Source organism: Choloepus didactylus, chromosome 1, assembly GCF_015220235.1.
Source record: "Choloepus didactylus isolate mChoDid1 chromosome 1, mChoDid1.pri, whole genome shotgun sequence".
In the NCBI taxonomy this organism is placed as follows: Eukaryota; Metazoa; Chordata; class Mammalia; order Pilosa; family Megalonychidae; genus Choloepus; species Choloepus didactylus.
The window spans coordinates 160,115,270-160,129,501 of record NC_051307.1 but is presented as its reverse complement, the minus strand read 5'-3'; the positions used below and the strand labels follow the sequence as shown (position 1 = coordinate 160,129,501).

The following is a 14,232-nucleotide window of genomic DNA, read 5'->3' as shown; positions in this document are numbered from 1 at the left end:
AAATATTTTTCTTCTTTTTTTCAAAAGTGAGGAGAGACTATCAAAGGTTAAAATGAATTGATTTTCTAGGATTAGGAATTTTTAAAAAGTATAGTCCTCTTTTTAGTTTTTGGTTAAAACACTACAGGATCATTATACAGAGTTCAAGCAGTAGTACAAAGAAGGGAGATCATCCCAAATCCTACCACTCAGAAGCAACATTTGGGGAACAACATTTCAGGTATTTCTCTGCTTTTTTACAGACTGAAATCATGAGAGAGAAAGAAACAAAAAGTACCACAAAAAGAATTACAATAAATGAATTATTTTGACATGTGAAATGTACTGTGAGAGATAAGAGTAAGGGAGATTGGGGTGAGGGAGGGAGATACTAGCCTGATGGAAACCAGAGAAAAGAGACAGAGTAGCATTTCCAGGAGGGGAGGAAAGAGAGGGCGGGAAAGACACAGGCAGACATTGTTTCTAATCAGGCCAGCTGCTCTTGTCATCCCCTGGCCTGTGGGCTTATAAGGGGTCTCACCCATGGGCGCTGCCCTTTGGGACTAGTCAGAAAAATTTGTATTTACTTTGTGTAAGATACTCAGCTAGTTGCAGGAATATTTTTGTCAGCTGAGAAGGCACTGTTTGTAGATCTTAAACCTCCTTTTTAGTCTTTAAACTTGAGCTCTAGGGATAATCCACCGGGAAGAATTAGTTCTTTGGGTGGCTTGGCCGGAACACTTTGGGCCAGAAAGGTCTACTTTGGCCTGGGTGTCATGCCTTTGTTATAAACAAAGGAAAGAAAGAGCGGGCCTAAGAGGAGTGGCAATAAACCATATTTTAGAACTTGTCAGAATTTTAGGATATTATCTAGTCTAACAGAGCTTTAGGAATACAGGCCGGGGAGTTGGTTTTTGTTTTGTTTTCAAGGGAGAGACTCTAGAGACATTAAGATATGCATTGCTTAATTAATTGTTTACTAATGCTGCTTGTCATATCTGCGCTCCATCCAATTCATTTCTCTTGTATTGTTTTGTTGTTTTATTTTTATTTTGTTGTGGTAACTGTTCTAGTTTGCTAATGCTGCCAGAATGCAAAACACCAGAAATGGATTGGTTTTTATAAAAGGGGATTTATTTGGTTACACAGTCACGGTCTTAAGGCCATAAAGTATCTAAGGTAACACATCAACAATTGGGTACCTTCATTGGAGGATGGCCAATGGCGTCCAGAAAACCTCTGTTAGCTGGGAAGGCATGTGGCTGGCATCTGCTCCCGAGTTCTGGTTTCAAAATGGCTTTCTCCCAGGACGTTCCTCTCCAGGCCCCAGCTTCTCGCCAAAATGTCACCCTCACTTGCTCTTGAGGTGTTTATCCTCTCTTAGCTTCTCCGGAGCAGAAGTCTGCTTTCAGTGGACGTCTCCAAAATGTCTCTGTAAGCTGCAGCTCCTCTCTCAACTGTGTGCGTTCTTCAAAGTGTCCCTCTTGGCTGTAGCAAGCCTGCTCCTTCTGTCTGAGCTTATATAGTGCTCCAGTAGTCAAGGCCCATGCTGAATGGGTGGGGCCACACCTCCATGGAAATTATCTCATCAGAGTTATCATTTACAGTTGGGTGGGTCATATCTCCATGGAAACACTCAAAGTATTCCAATCTAATCAGCACTAAAAAGTCTGCCCCACAAGATTGCATCAAAGAATATGGCTTTTTCTGGGGGACATAATACATTCAAACCGGCACATTCCACCTCCTGGACCCTGGAAAAACATATTCTTTCCGAATATAAAATACACTCATCCCGTCACAATATCACAAAAACTTAAATCATTTCAGTAACAATAGGTAAGTACAAGATCCCATTTAATCAGTTACAGACATGATTTGAGCTAAAGCATAATTCCCCTCTAACTGTGGACCTGTGAAACTTAGAACAAGTTATGTGCTTCCAATATACAAAGGAGGGACAGTCATAGGGTAAACATTCCCATTGCCATAAGGAGAAACTGAAAGGAAAGCAGGGTTAAGAGGACCAAAAGAGTTCCTTAAACCCGCAGGGCAAACTCCATTACATTTGAAAGTCTGAGAGTCATTAACAGAACGATGTTGCATCCTTGGGGCTTGAGAGAGCGGGAGTCTGACCCTTCCTAAGGGCCTTTGTGGCAGCCCTTTCCTCTCCAAACGCTGGAGTGAGTGCTCCAACATATCCACACATTGGGGAGACCACCTTCTTGGCCCCACCCTCCTCAAACATTGGGGCAGCACCTGGGTTCTGTCTCTGGGGCACACGCTCAACCCCTTCAGAACAGTGGGGTGGCAGCCAGGGTCCCCTCAGTCCCCTGGGAATATGCTCCACCCTCTTTGAGGCCTGTGGTAGCAACACCTTTCCTGAACATAGAGGTGGAAGGCCCACCCTCCACATCTGGGGCAAACTCAACCCTTTCCGTGTGTGTGGGCCACTCCGCTCTCCCAGCCTGAGACCTCTTGACTCCACATCTCAACCTCCATGGCTCTGCCTTTGAAGAAATTTTTCCTTCAATTTGTTCCTTGTCTGTCTCCTCCAGTCCTGACTGGCAGCGGCTCTGTGTGTAAAGAGCTTGCAAAAATTCTGTTGGCTTCGCATGAAGCACACAGGGTCAAAGCCGTCAGACAATAGGACTTTCCACAAATCCTTTCTGCTTAACTCCTTCTCCAATCTTGGCTTGTACTGAAATGGTGGCTGGGTTCCATGTTTGTTTACATCCTCACATTGGGTTGTAGCTTCTGGGGTTTCACCCCCTGGAAGGCCAGAGCTTTTCAGGCCATCAATTTCTGGTTTCTTTGAAACCAAGAGTTCATTTCTCAGCATATCTCTGTCTTCTCGTGTTTTACTATAAGCTGCAAGTAAAAGCCAGGCTGCTACTTCTTTATTTTGCTTGGAGATCTCATCAGCTAAATATTCCAGGTGTTGCTTTGAAATTCTGCCTTCCATCCAACAACAGGACTCAATTTTCCCAAATTCTCTGCCTCTTTAAAACAAGGATCATCTTCCTTCCAGTTTGCAACAACACATTCATCATGTCTGCTCAAGGCCTTACCAGAAGTATCTTTAAAGTCCATATTTCCACAGTCTTTTCAAAGCATTTTAGGCCTTTTCTGTCAAGCTCCTCAGAATTCTTCCAGAACCTTCCTCTTATCCATTTAAAAAGCCATTCCAACATGTTTGGTGTTTGCAAACACAGCAGCACTAGCACCCCACTTCTCTGGTACCAAAATCTGGTTTAGTTTGCTAATGCAGCCAGAATGCAAAACACTAGAGATGGATTGGCTTTTTTAAAAAGGGGTTTATTTGGTTGCACAGTTGGTCTTTAGGCCATAAAGTATCCAAGGTAATGCATCAGCAGTTGGGTACCTTCACTGGAGAATGGCCAATGGCGTCCAGAAAATCTCTGATAGCTGGGAAGGCATGTGGCTGCCATCTGCTCCAAAGTTCTGGTTTCAAAATGGCTTTCTCCCAAGACGTTCCTGTCCAGGCCCCAGCTTCTCTCCAAAATGTCACTCTCAGTTGCTCTTGGGGCGTTTATCCTCTTATCTTCTCCAGAGCAAAAGTCTGCTTTCAATGGCTGTCTCCAAAATGTCTCTGTAAGCTACAGTTCCTCTCTCAGCTCTGTGCGTTCTTTAAAGTGTCCCTCTTGGCTGTAGCAAGCTTGCTCCTTCTGTCTGAGCTTATGTAGTACTCCAGGAATCAAGGCCCATGCTGAATGGGTGGGGCCACACCTCCATGGAAATTATCTCATCAGAGTTATCACTTACAGTTGAGTGGGTCATATCTCCATGGAAACACTCAAAGGATTCCAATCTAATCAGCACTAAAAAGTCTGCCCCATAAGATTGCATCAAAGAATATGGCTTTTTCTGGGAGACATAATACATTCAAACTGGTACAGTATCATATATATAATATAAAATTTGCCATTCTAACCATTTTAAGTATAAAATTGGATGGAATGAATTATAGTTACAGTGTTGTACTACCATTACCACCTTCCATTACTAATAGAAACTCTTTGCCCATTAAGCAATAACTCCTTATTCCCCCATCCTCAGCCCCTAATAACATCTAGTTTACTTTCTGTTTCTATGAATTTGCTTTTTCTAGGTATTTTTCTAGGTATCACGTAAGTGGAATCATACATTATTTGTCCCTTTGTATCTGGTTTGTTTCACTCAGCATACTGTTTTCAATGTTCGTCTGTGTTGAAGCATGTTTCAGAACTTCATTCCTTTTTTTGGCAGTGTAATATACCATTGCATGCTTATACCACATTTCTTTTATTGATGGACATCTGTTTTCACCTTTTGGCTACTGTGAATAATGCTGCTACCGTGTTTCAATTCTTTTGAATGTATACTAGGAGTGGAATTTCTGGGTCGTAAGGTAATTTGGTGTTTCACTTTTTGAAGAACTGCCATTTTACATTCCCCAATGCATGAGGTTCCAGTTAGTCAACATCCTTGTCAACACCTGTTTTTTTTTAGTTTGTTTGTTTCTTTCTTTTTAAATAATAGCCACCCTTGTGCGTGTGTAGAGAAATCTCATTGTGGTTTTGATTTGCATTTCCCTAATGACTAATAATGTTCAGCATCTTTTTATGTGCTTATTGGTCATTTGTATATCTTTGGAGAAGTGTTTATTTAAGAACTTTGCCTGTTTTTTTAGTTGAGTTCTTTGTGTTTTTGTTCCTGAATTGTAGGAGGTCTTTATATATTCTGGATATGAAACCCTTACCAGAAATGTGGTTTCCAAATAGTTTCTCCCATTCTGTATGTTGTTACTTTACTTTCTTGATAATATCCTTTGCACAAAAGTGTTAAATTTTATAACTTTTAATGAAGACCAGTGTATCTGTTTTCTCATCTGCTGCTTGTGCTTTTGGTGTCATTATCTAAGAATTTATTGCTTAATAGATGCTATTGTTAATAGCATCTTCCTTGATTTCCTTTTCAGATTGTTTATTCTGGTGTATAGAAAAACAACTCATTTTTTCATGTTGATTTTTGTACTATACAACTTTTTTGAATCGGTTATTAGCTCTATTAACTTTCTTGTAGATTCTTTGGGATTAGTTATATAATATATATCATATAATTTGTGAATAGAGATAGTTTTACTTATTCCTTTCCAAAACTTCTTTCATTCTATTAATGTGCTGTAGTACATTAATTTTCTAATGTTGGATCACCCTTGCATTCCTGGGATAAATCACACTCGAAATTCTTCTAATCTGCTGTTTGATTTGGTGTGCTAGTATTATTATCATTTTTTATTACCAAAATATTTTATTCGTAATTCTAAAATGAAATTGCATAATTCCACATCCTCAATTAGGGCATTTTAAAACTGAAATGATGAAAAAAAAAAATCTCCTTTGTCTTTAGAATAAGCAGAAATTTACCTACCTCTGCTATATGTATTTTACAATATTAGGTTGGGAGAGTCCTTGAGAAGACCTTGAAAGTGACCTTTTTCAATCACATCGTGTTTGAATGTTTCTTATTTTCTATGGTGATGTTTTTCACCCTGAATTAATTTCATTTCCTTATTAAAAAAAAAAAACTTTTTATTTTGAAATACTGTCAAACTAACAGGACATTTACAAAAATAATACAAACCCCATACAGAGAACTCCAGCACACCCCTACCCCCTCTCCAATACTTGGATCTACCATTTAAAAAAAGTTGTTTATGTTAATTTATTTTCTATTAGAGAAGTTGTAGGTTTACAGAAAAATCATACAGAAAACACAGAATTCTCATATATTCCCCACACACATGCAGTTTTCCCTATTATTAACACTTTGTGTTAGTCAGTCCACTAATTTTAACATTTAGCCATGTTTGCTGTGTCCTTGTCAGCCATCTAACCATTTATCTATATATTGACCTATGTTCTAAACACATGAGTGTAGGTTGTATATACATCAGGCTTCTTGAACATTTAATACTGCCGTGTACATTTCCTAAACCAAGGATATTCATTTATGTAACCACCTTCCATGCAGTTATTCAGTTTAAGAAATTTAGCATTGATGTAAAGCTTACAATCTGTATTCCAGTTTTTTCCTAGGTCCGAATAACATCTTTTTAAGCCTTTTCTAGTTCCTTGTTAAATCTCATCCAGGATTGTGTCTTGCATTTAGTTGTCATTGTCTCTTTAGTTGCTCTTTCATTCCTTTTTTTAGTTATTGGAACATATTTGCAGCGTAAGCTTTCTCATTTAAACCACTCCCAAGAATACTGTTAAGTGGGATAATTCACATTGACAATATTGTGGTACTCTCAGCACCTTCCATTAATAAAAATTTCCATCTCCCCAAACAGAAACCCTACACCCATTATGGCATTAATTTCCCCATTTCCCCTGACTCTTGCGTCTACTGTGCTCAGCCTATCCTCCAATTTCTGTTTCTATGAGCTTGCATATTCTCCAGTATTTTTTTGTAGTTACCAAGTGGCTTAAATTTAACATCTTAAATCGGTAACAATCTTGTCTGCCTTTGACACCAACTGAACTTCAGCAGCATACATGACCTATGTTCCTATGCCCTGCTACACCCCCCACCTTTATGCAGTTCTTGTCAAAAATACGTTGAGTCCCAAACCACTGATTTCAAATTGCAGTTTGTAATTTGCCTTTTAGATCCCATAGGAAGTAAAAAGTAGAGTTACAAATCAAAAATATAATAGTACTGGCATTTATAATTACCTGTGTCGTTATTCCTACTAGAGATCTTTATTTCTTCATGTGGCTTCAATCTACTTTCTAGTGTTCTTTCCTTTCATCTGCTGAACTCTCTTTAGCATCTCTAATGGTGACTAACTTTCTCAGCTTTTGTTTATCTGGGGATGTCTTATTCTCCTTCATTTTTTTTTTTTAAGGAAGCATCTTTCTATTGCCATTTATTAGTATTAGTATTTCCAGCAGTTTTCAAAGACATTTTTGCTTGATATGGAAATTTTGGTTGGCAGTTCTTTGCTTTCAGCACTTTACATATGTCATCCCACTGCCGCCTTGCCTTCATGGTTTCCAGTAGGAAATTGGCAGTTAATCTTATTGAGATTCCCTTGTATGTGACATGTTGCTTCTCTCTTGTGGCATTCAGAATTCTCTATCTTTGGCATTTGACGGTTTGATTATAGTATGCCGAGGTAGAGTCTATTTGGGTTTATTCTGTTTGGAGTTTGTTGAGCATCTTGGATATGTATATTCATGTTTTTCATTAAATTTGGAAAGTTTTCAGCATCATTTCTTTTACTCTTCTCTCTGCCTGTTTATCTTTTTTCTCCACCTGGGACTTCTACACTGCGTATATTGGTGTGCTTCATGGTGTCCCACTGGTTCCTTAGGCTCTGTTCACTTTTTAAAAATAATATTTTAAATTGTGGAATATGACATATATACTTATATACATAGAAGTGATAACTTTCCAGGTGCATTTTAATAAGTAGTTAACAGATTTGAAAGAATGTTATGGGTTTCAGTTATTTCCTTATTGTGAAATATAACATATATGCAAAATGGTAATAACTTTCAAAGTACAATTTAACAAGTAGTTATATAGGAAATTTCCAAAAATGTTATGACTTATAGCATCATAGTTTTAGTTATTTCTTTATTGTGAAATATAATATATATACAAAAAGGTGATGTTCTAGTTTGCTAATGCTGTGGAATGCAAAACACCAGAAATGGATTGGCTTTTATAAAAAGGGGGTTTATATAGCGACACAGTTACAGTCTTAAGGCCATAAAGTATCCAAGGTAACACATCAGTAATCTGGTGCCTTCACTGGAGGATGGCCAATGGCGTCCGGAAAACCTCTGTTAGCTGGGAAGGCATGTGGCTGGCGTCTGCTCCAAAGTCTGATTTCAAAATGGCTTTTTCCCAGGACATTCCTCTCTAGCAAGCTTGCTCCTCTTCAGAACGTCACTCACAGCTGCACTGAGTTCCTTCTGTTTGTCAGCCCATTTATATGGCTCCACTGATCAAGGCCCACCCTGAATGGGTGGGGCCATGCCTCCATGGAAGTATCTCATCAGATTTATCACCTACAGTTGGGCGGGGTGGATTTCCATGTAAACAACCTAATCCAAACTTTCCAACTTAATCCCCACTAATATGTCTGCCCCACAAGATTGCATCAAAGAATATGGCTTTTTCTGGGGGACATAATACATTCAAACCAGCACAGGTGATAACTTTTAAATTGCAATTTAACAAGTAGCTATAGAGCAAATTTTAAAGAATGCTATGAGTTACATTCCACCATTTCAGTTCTTTCCTTCTAGCTATTCTAGTACCCTAGCAACAAAGAAAAAGAAAATTATATAGAGATTCAATATTCATAATCCTTTTTAAATTCTATCTTGTCTGTTGCTACCCCTTCTTCTAGTTTAATCACTTTCCCAATCTTCAAGGATGTCTAGGCAGTGACCACCCTAACTTGTTCATTTTGAGAAAGGGTATTGACATTATTGGAAAAGCGTACACATCTGGTTGACATTTTTGAAGAGGCTATTGCCTCTAGATTTGGGAATTTAGCTGGCATAGGAGTTATTTGGAGGATTTAAGTTTCTGAAGAATAAACTTAGTGAGTAAAACTTTTGTAGAGTCTCAGCTAGGGACCTGGGCATTCTTTAGGGTTTGGGGGACTACTATTGACTTGAGTGTATCATACTGTGGCCATTTGGCATATCTAGCTGAAGCTTGCACAGGAATAACTGCCATGACAGCCTCTCAACTCTTTTTGAATTCTCTTAGCCACTGAAACTTTTGTTGCCTTTCTTTTCTCCCTTCTGGTCAAAAAGGCATCCTCAACCCCTCAATGCCAGAGTCAGGCTCATTCGTGGAATCTGTGTCCCACGTTACCAGGGGGACTTACTCACTTCAGGAGTCCTCCTTTCCCGCACCTGGGGGGAGGGTGATTAATTTATTTGTGGAGTTGGGCTTAGAGAGAAAGTCCACATTTGAACAACAGAAGAGGTTCTCTGGAGGTGACTTCTAGGCATTATTATAGGTGGGCTTAGCCTCCTCTTTAACCCTCAGTTTCACAAGAGCAAGCCTCATGATTGAGTACTTGACTTAAGAAGTAGGGGGTTCCTAAATTCACATAGCATATGTTATGTCCACAATAGTCTATCCATATCTCACATTATCATCACTTATTTGTACAATCCTCACCACTCTCCATTTTAAACAATTCTCATCACCGAAGATACCCCATATCACTTTTCAGCCCTTAATTATTTGTCCCTAGTATTTGTGTAGTACTAGTAAGGTATTCCTATTAATTATAGCCCCTAATATGCAATAGGTAGATTTTTCCCATATATCATTCTGTTTTCAACTCTCTGTGCTAGCGTTATACCTTAGAAGTATATCATGCAAACATCTATATTTGTAGTGCTGATCTATGGGATATATGCCTTTAAACAACCTCTTTCAGTCCGATTTGCCTTCAATACAGCTCTGATACTTATAATCCCATTAACAATCGTCACCCTTATCCACTCCCGTATCTTTGAATTCACCCTCATTAACATATCTTAACATATTAGCTTATCATTCCCCCTCACTAGCTTCTGTCTGTCACTAGGTCCCCAATATTCTACATTATAAGACATCAATTTTAACATTTTTCAGGGAGTTCATAGTAGTGATACCATACAATATCTCTCCTTTTGTGTCTGACTTATTTCACTCAGCATTATATCTTCGCGGTTCATCCATGTTGCTATAAGTTTCAGGACCTTGTTCCTTCTTACTGCTGCATAGTATACCATTGTGTGTATATACCACATTTTATTTATCCACTCATCTGTTGAAGGATTCTTGAATTGTTTCCCTCTCTTGGCAATTTGAACAGTGCCGCTATGAACATTGGTGTACAAATGTCTGTTCATGTCACTGTTTTCACATCTTCTGGGTATATACCGAGAAGTGGAATTGCTAGATCGTAGGTTAATTTGATATGTAGTTTTCTGAGAAACTGCGAAGCTTCTTCCACAGTGGCTGTACCATTATATACATTCCCACCAGCAATGAATAAGAGTTCCAATTACTCCACATCCTTTCCAGCATTTGTTGTTTCCTGTTTGTTTGATGGCAGCCATTTTTGTTGGCGTAAGATGGTATCTCAGTGTGGTTTTGATTTGGATTTCCCTAATAGCTAGTGAAGATGAACATTTTTTCATGTGTTTTTTAGCCATTTGTATTTCCTCTTCAGAAAAAAGCCTTTTCATATCTTCTACCCATTGTATAATTGGGCTGTTTGTACTATTGTTGTTGAGTTGTAGGATTTCTTAATATAAGCAGGATATCAGTCTTCTTTCAGAAATATGGTTTCCAAATATTTTCTTCCATTGAGTTGGCTGCCTCTCCTTTTTGACAAAGGCTTTTGAGGTGCAGAAGCTTTTAGTTTGAGGAGTTCTCATTTATCTATTTTTTTTTCTTTTGTTGGTTCTGCTTCAGATGTAAGGTCTAAGAAGCGACCTCCTATTACTAGGTCTTGAAGTTGTTTCCCTATGTTATCTTCTAAGGGTTTTATTGTGCTGTCTCTTACATTAAGGTCGTTAATCCACTTTGCGTTAATTTTTGTATAGGGTGCAAAGTAGGGGTCCTCTTTCATTCTTTTGGTGATATACTTAAATCCAGTTCCCCCAGCCCCATTTGTTGAAGATACTGTTCTGTTGCAGTTCACTGGAGTTGAGGGCCTTATCAAAAATCAGTCTACCATAGATCTAGAGGTCTGTTTATGCACCCTCGATTTGATTCCCTTAATCAACATGTCTATCTTTATGCCAATGCCATGCTGTTTTGACCACTGTAGCTTTATAGTAGTCTTCAAAGTCTGGAAGTGTAAGTCTTCCCACTTTGTTCTTCTTTTTTGGGATGTTTTTGGCAATTCAAGGCCCCTTTCCCTTCCAAAATAAATTTTATAACTAGCTTTTCCAAGTCTGCAAAGTAGGTTGTTGGAATTTTGATTAGAATTGCGTTGAATCTGTAGGTCAGTTTGGGGAAAATTGACATCTTAATGATGTTTAGCCTTTCTCTGCCTGAGCATGGAATATGTTTCCATCTATTTAGGTCCTTTTAAATTTCTTTTAGTAAAGTTTTGTAATTTTCTGTGTGGAGATCTTTTATGTCCTTGGTTAAATTTATCCCTAGTTACTTGATTTTTTTAGTTGCTGTTGTGAATGGAATTTTTTTTTTTTTTTTGATAGCCTCTTCAGTTAGGTCATTACTAGTGTATAAGAACATTACTGACTTTTGTGCATTAATCTGCCACTCTGCTGAGTTTATTAGCTCAAGTTGCTTTGTTGTCGATTTCTCAGGATTTTCCAAATATAAGAGCATGTCATGTGCAAATAATGACAGTTTTACCTCTTCCTTTCCAATTTGGATACCTTTTATATCTTTGTCTTGACGGATTGCTCTGGCTAGAACTTTTAGCATAATGTTGAATAATGGAGTTGACAGTGGGCATCCTTGTCTCATTCCCGATCTTAGGGGGAAGACTTTCAGCCTCTCACAGTTGAGTACTCTGCTGGCTGTGGGTTTTTCATATGTGCTCTTTATCATATTGAAGTTTCCTTCAATTCTTTCCTTTTGAAGTGTTTTTATAAAAAAGGGATGTTGAATTTTGTCAAATGCTTTTTCAGTGTCTGTTCTGGTTTGCTGATGCTGCCTTTTGCAAAATACCAGAAATGGATTGGCTTTTATAAAGGGGGTTTATTTGTTTACACAGTTGAGTCTTAAGGCCATAAAGTGTCCAACATAAGGCAACAACAATCAATTGGGTACCTTCACTGGAGGATGGCCAGTGGCATCTGGAAAACCTGTTTTCTGGGAAGTCATGTGGCCGATGTCTGCTCTGGAGTTTTGTTTTCAAAATGGCTTTCTCCCATGATGTTCCTCTCTAGGCGTCTGTTTGCTCCTGGGTTGTGTTCTCCAATATGTCTCTATAAGCTGCAGCTCCTCCAAAATGTCACTCTCAGTTGCTCTGAGTCCCTCTGTCTATGAATGCCTTTATACGACTCCAGTGATCCAATTAATACCCACCCTGAATGGATGGGGTAATACCTCTGTGGAAATTATCCAATCACACATTTCACTCACAGTTGATTGAGTCACATCTCCATGGAAACACTCAGTCAAATAAATCCAGTCTAATCAACACCAATAATGTCTGCCCACACAATATTGCATCAAAGATAATGGCGTTTTGGGGGACATAATACATTCAAACTGGCATAGCGTCTATCATGATGATCATTTGATTTTTCCCTTTTGGTTTGTTAATGTGTTGTATTACATTGATTGATTTTCTTATGTTGAACCACCCTTGCATGCCAGGAATGAACCCCACTTGATTGTTGTGTATAATTGTTTTAATGTGCCTTTGGATTAGATTTTCAATTATTTTGTTGAGAATTTTTGCATCTATATTCATTAGGGAGATTGTCCTATAGTGTTTTGTAGTATTTTTACTTAGTGTTGGTATCAGAGTGATATTAGCTTCATAAAATGAGTCAGGTACTGTTCCTTTTCCTTCAGTTTTTTTTTTCAAAGAGTTTGAGCAGGAATGGTGTCAATTTTTTTTGGAAAGTTTGGTAAAATTCCCCTGAAAGCCATCTGGCCCTGGGCTTATATTTTTAGGTAGATTTTTGATGATTGGTTGTATCTCTTTGGTTGTGATTGGTTTGTTGAGGTCTTCTATTTTTTCTTGGGTCAGTCTAGGTTGTTCATATGTTTCCAGGAAATTGTCCATTTCCTCTGAGTTGTCTAGTTTGTTGGCATACAGTTGTTCATAGTATTCTCTTATGATTTTTAAAATTTCTTCGGCATCTGTAGTAATTATCCCGCTCTCATTTCTGATTCTGTTTATTTGGGTCTTCTCTCTTTTTCACTTTGTCAGTCTAGCTAAGGGTCTATCAATCTTGTTGATCTCAAAGTATCAACTTTTAGTTATATTTATTCTTTTTTTTTTCTTCTCAAGCTCATTTATTTCTTCTTTAATCTTTATTTCTTTTCTTCTACTTGCTTTAGGGTTAGTTTGCTAGCCTCTTCAGTTATTCAGTTAGCTCTTTGGTTTTAGCTCTTTCTTGGTTTTATATAGGAATTTAAAGCTATATATTTTCCTCTCATCATTCCTTCACTGTGTCTTGTAGATTTTGACATGTTTTGTTCTCATTTTCATTCGTCTCTGGATATTTACCTATTTCTCTTGCGATTTCTTCTTTGACCCATTAGTTATTTAGGAGTGTGTGTTCTAGTTTGCTAATGCTGTTGGAATGCAAAACACCAGAGATGGATTGGCTTTTATAAAAGGGGTTTATTTGGTTACACAGTTACAGTCTTCAGGCCATAAAGTGTCCAAGGTAATGCATCAACAATCAGGTACCTTCACTGGAGGATGGCCAGTGGTGTCTGGAAAACCTCTGTTAGCTGGGAAGGCATGTGGCTGGTGTCTGCTCCAAAGTTCTGGTTTCAAATTGGCTTTCTCCCAGAATGTTCCTCTCTAGGCTGCAGTTCCTCAAAAATGTCACTTATAGTTGCACTTGGGGTATTTGTCCTCTCTTAGCTTCTCCGGAGCAAGTCAGTTTTCAATGGTCGTCTTCAAAATGTCTCTCATCTGTGGTTCCTGTGCTTTCTTCAAAGTGTCCCTCTTGGCTGTAGCTCCTGTTCGAAATGTCACTCACAGCTGTACTGAGTTCCTTCTGTTTGTCAGTTCATTTATATGGCTCCAGTGATTTAATTTAGACCCACCCTGAAAAGGATGGGCCAACACCTCCATGGAAATTATCCAATCAGAATCATCACCCATAGTTGGGTGGGGCACATCTCCATGGAAAAACTCAGAGAATTACAATCTCTGAGTTAGCACTGATAGGTCTGCCCACACAAGATTATATCAAAGATAATGGCATTTGGGGCGACATAATACATTAAAACTGGCACAGTATTGTTTAACTTCCATATATTTCTGAAAGATCTGGTTCTTTGGTGGTTATTGATTTCTAGTTGCATTCCATTATTGTCAGAGAATGTGCTTTGAATAATTTCAATAATTTTAAATTTATTAAGACTTGTTTTGTGCCCCAGCATATGATCTATCCTGGAGAATGTTCCATGGATGCTAGAGAAGAATGTATATCCTGAAAATTTGGGATGTAATGCTCTATATATGTCTGTTAAGTCTAATTCATTTATAATATT

General features: G+C 38.3%; 1 protein-coding gene across 1 annotated transcript in view; it reads left to right on the top strand.

Annotated features, from left to right (window-relative positions):
- PCCB (propionyl-CoA carboxylase subunit beta) overlaps positions 1-14,232 on the top strand; it is a 130,461-nt gene that overhangs the window by 9,300 nt on the left and 106,929 nt on the right. The gene's annotated exons all lie outside the window — the stretch shown is intronic.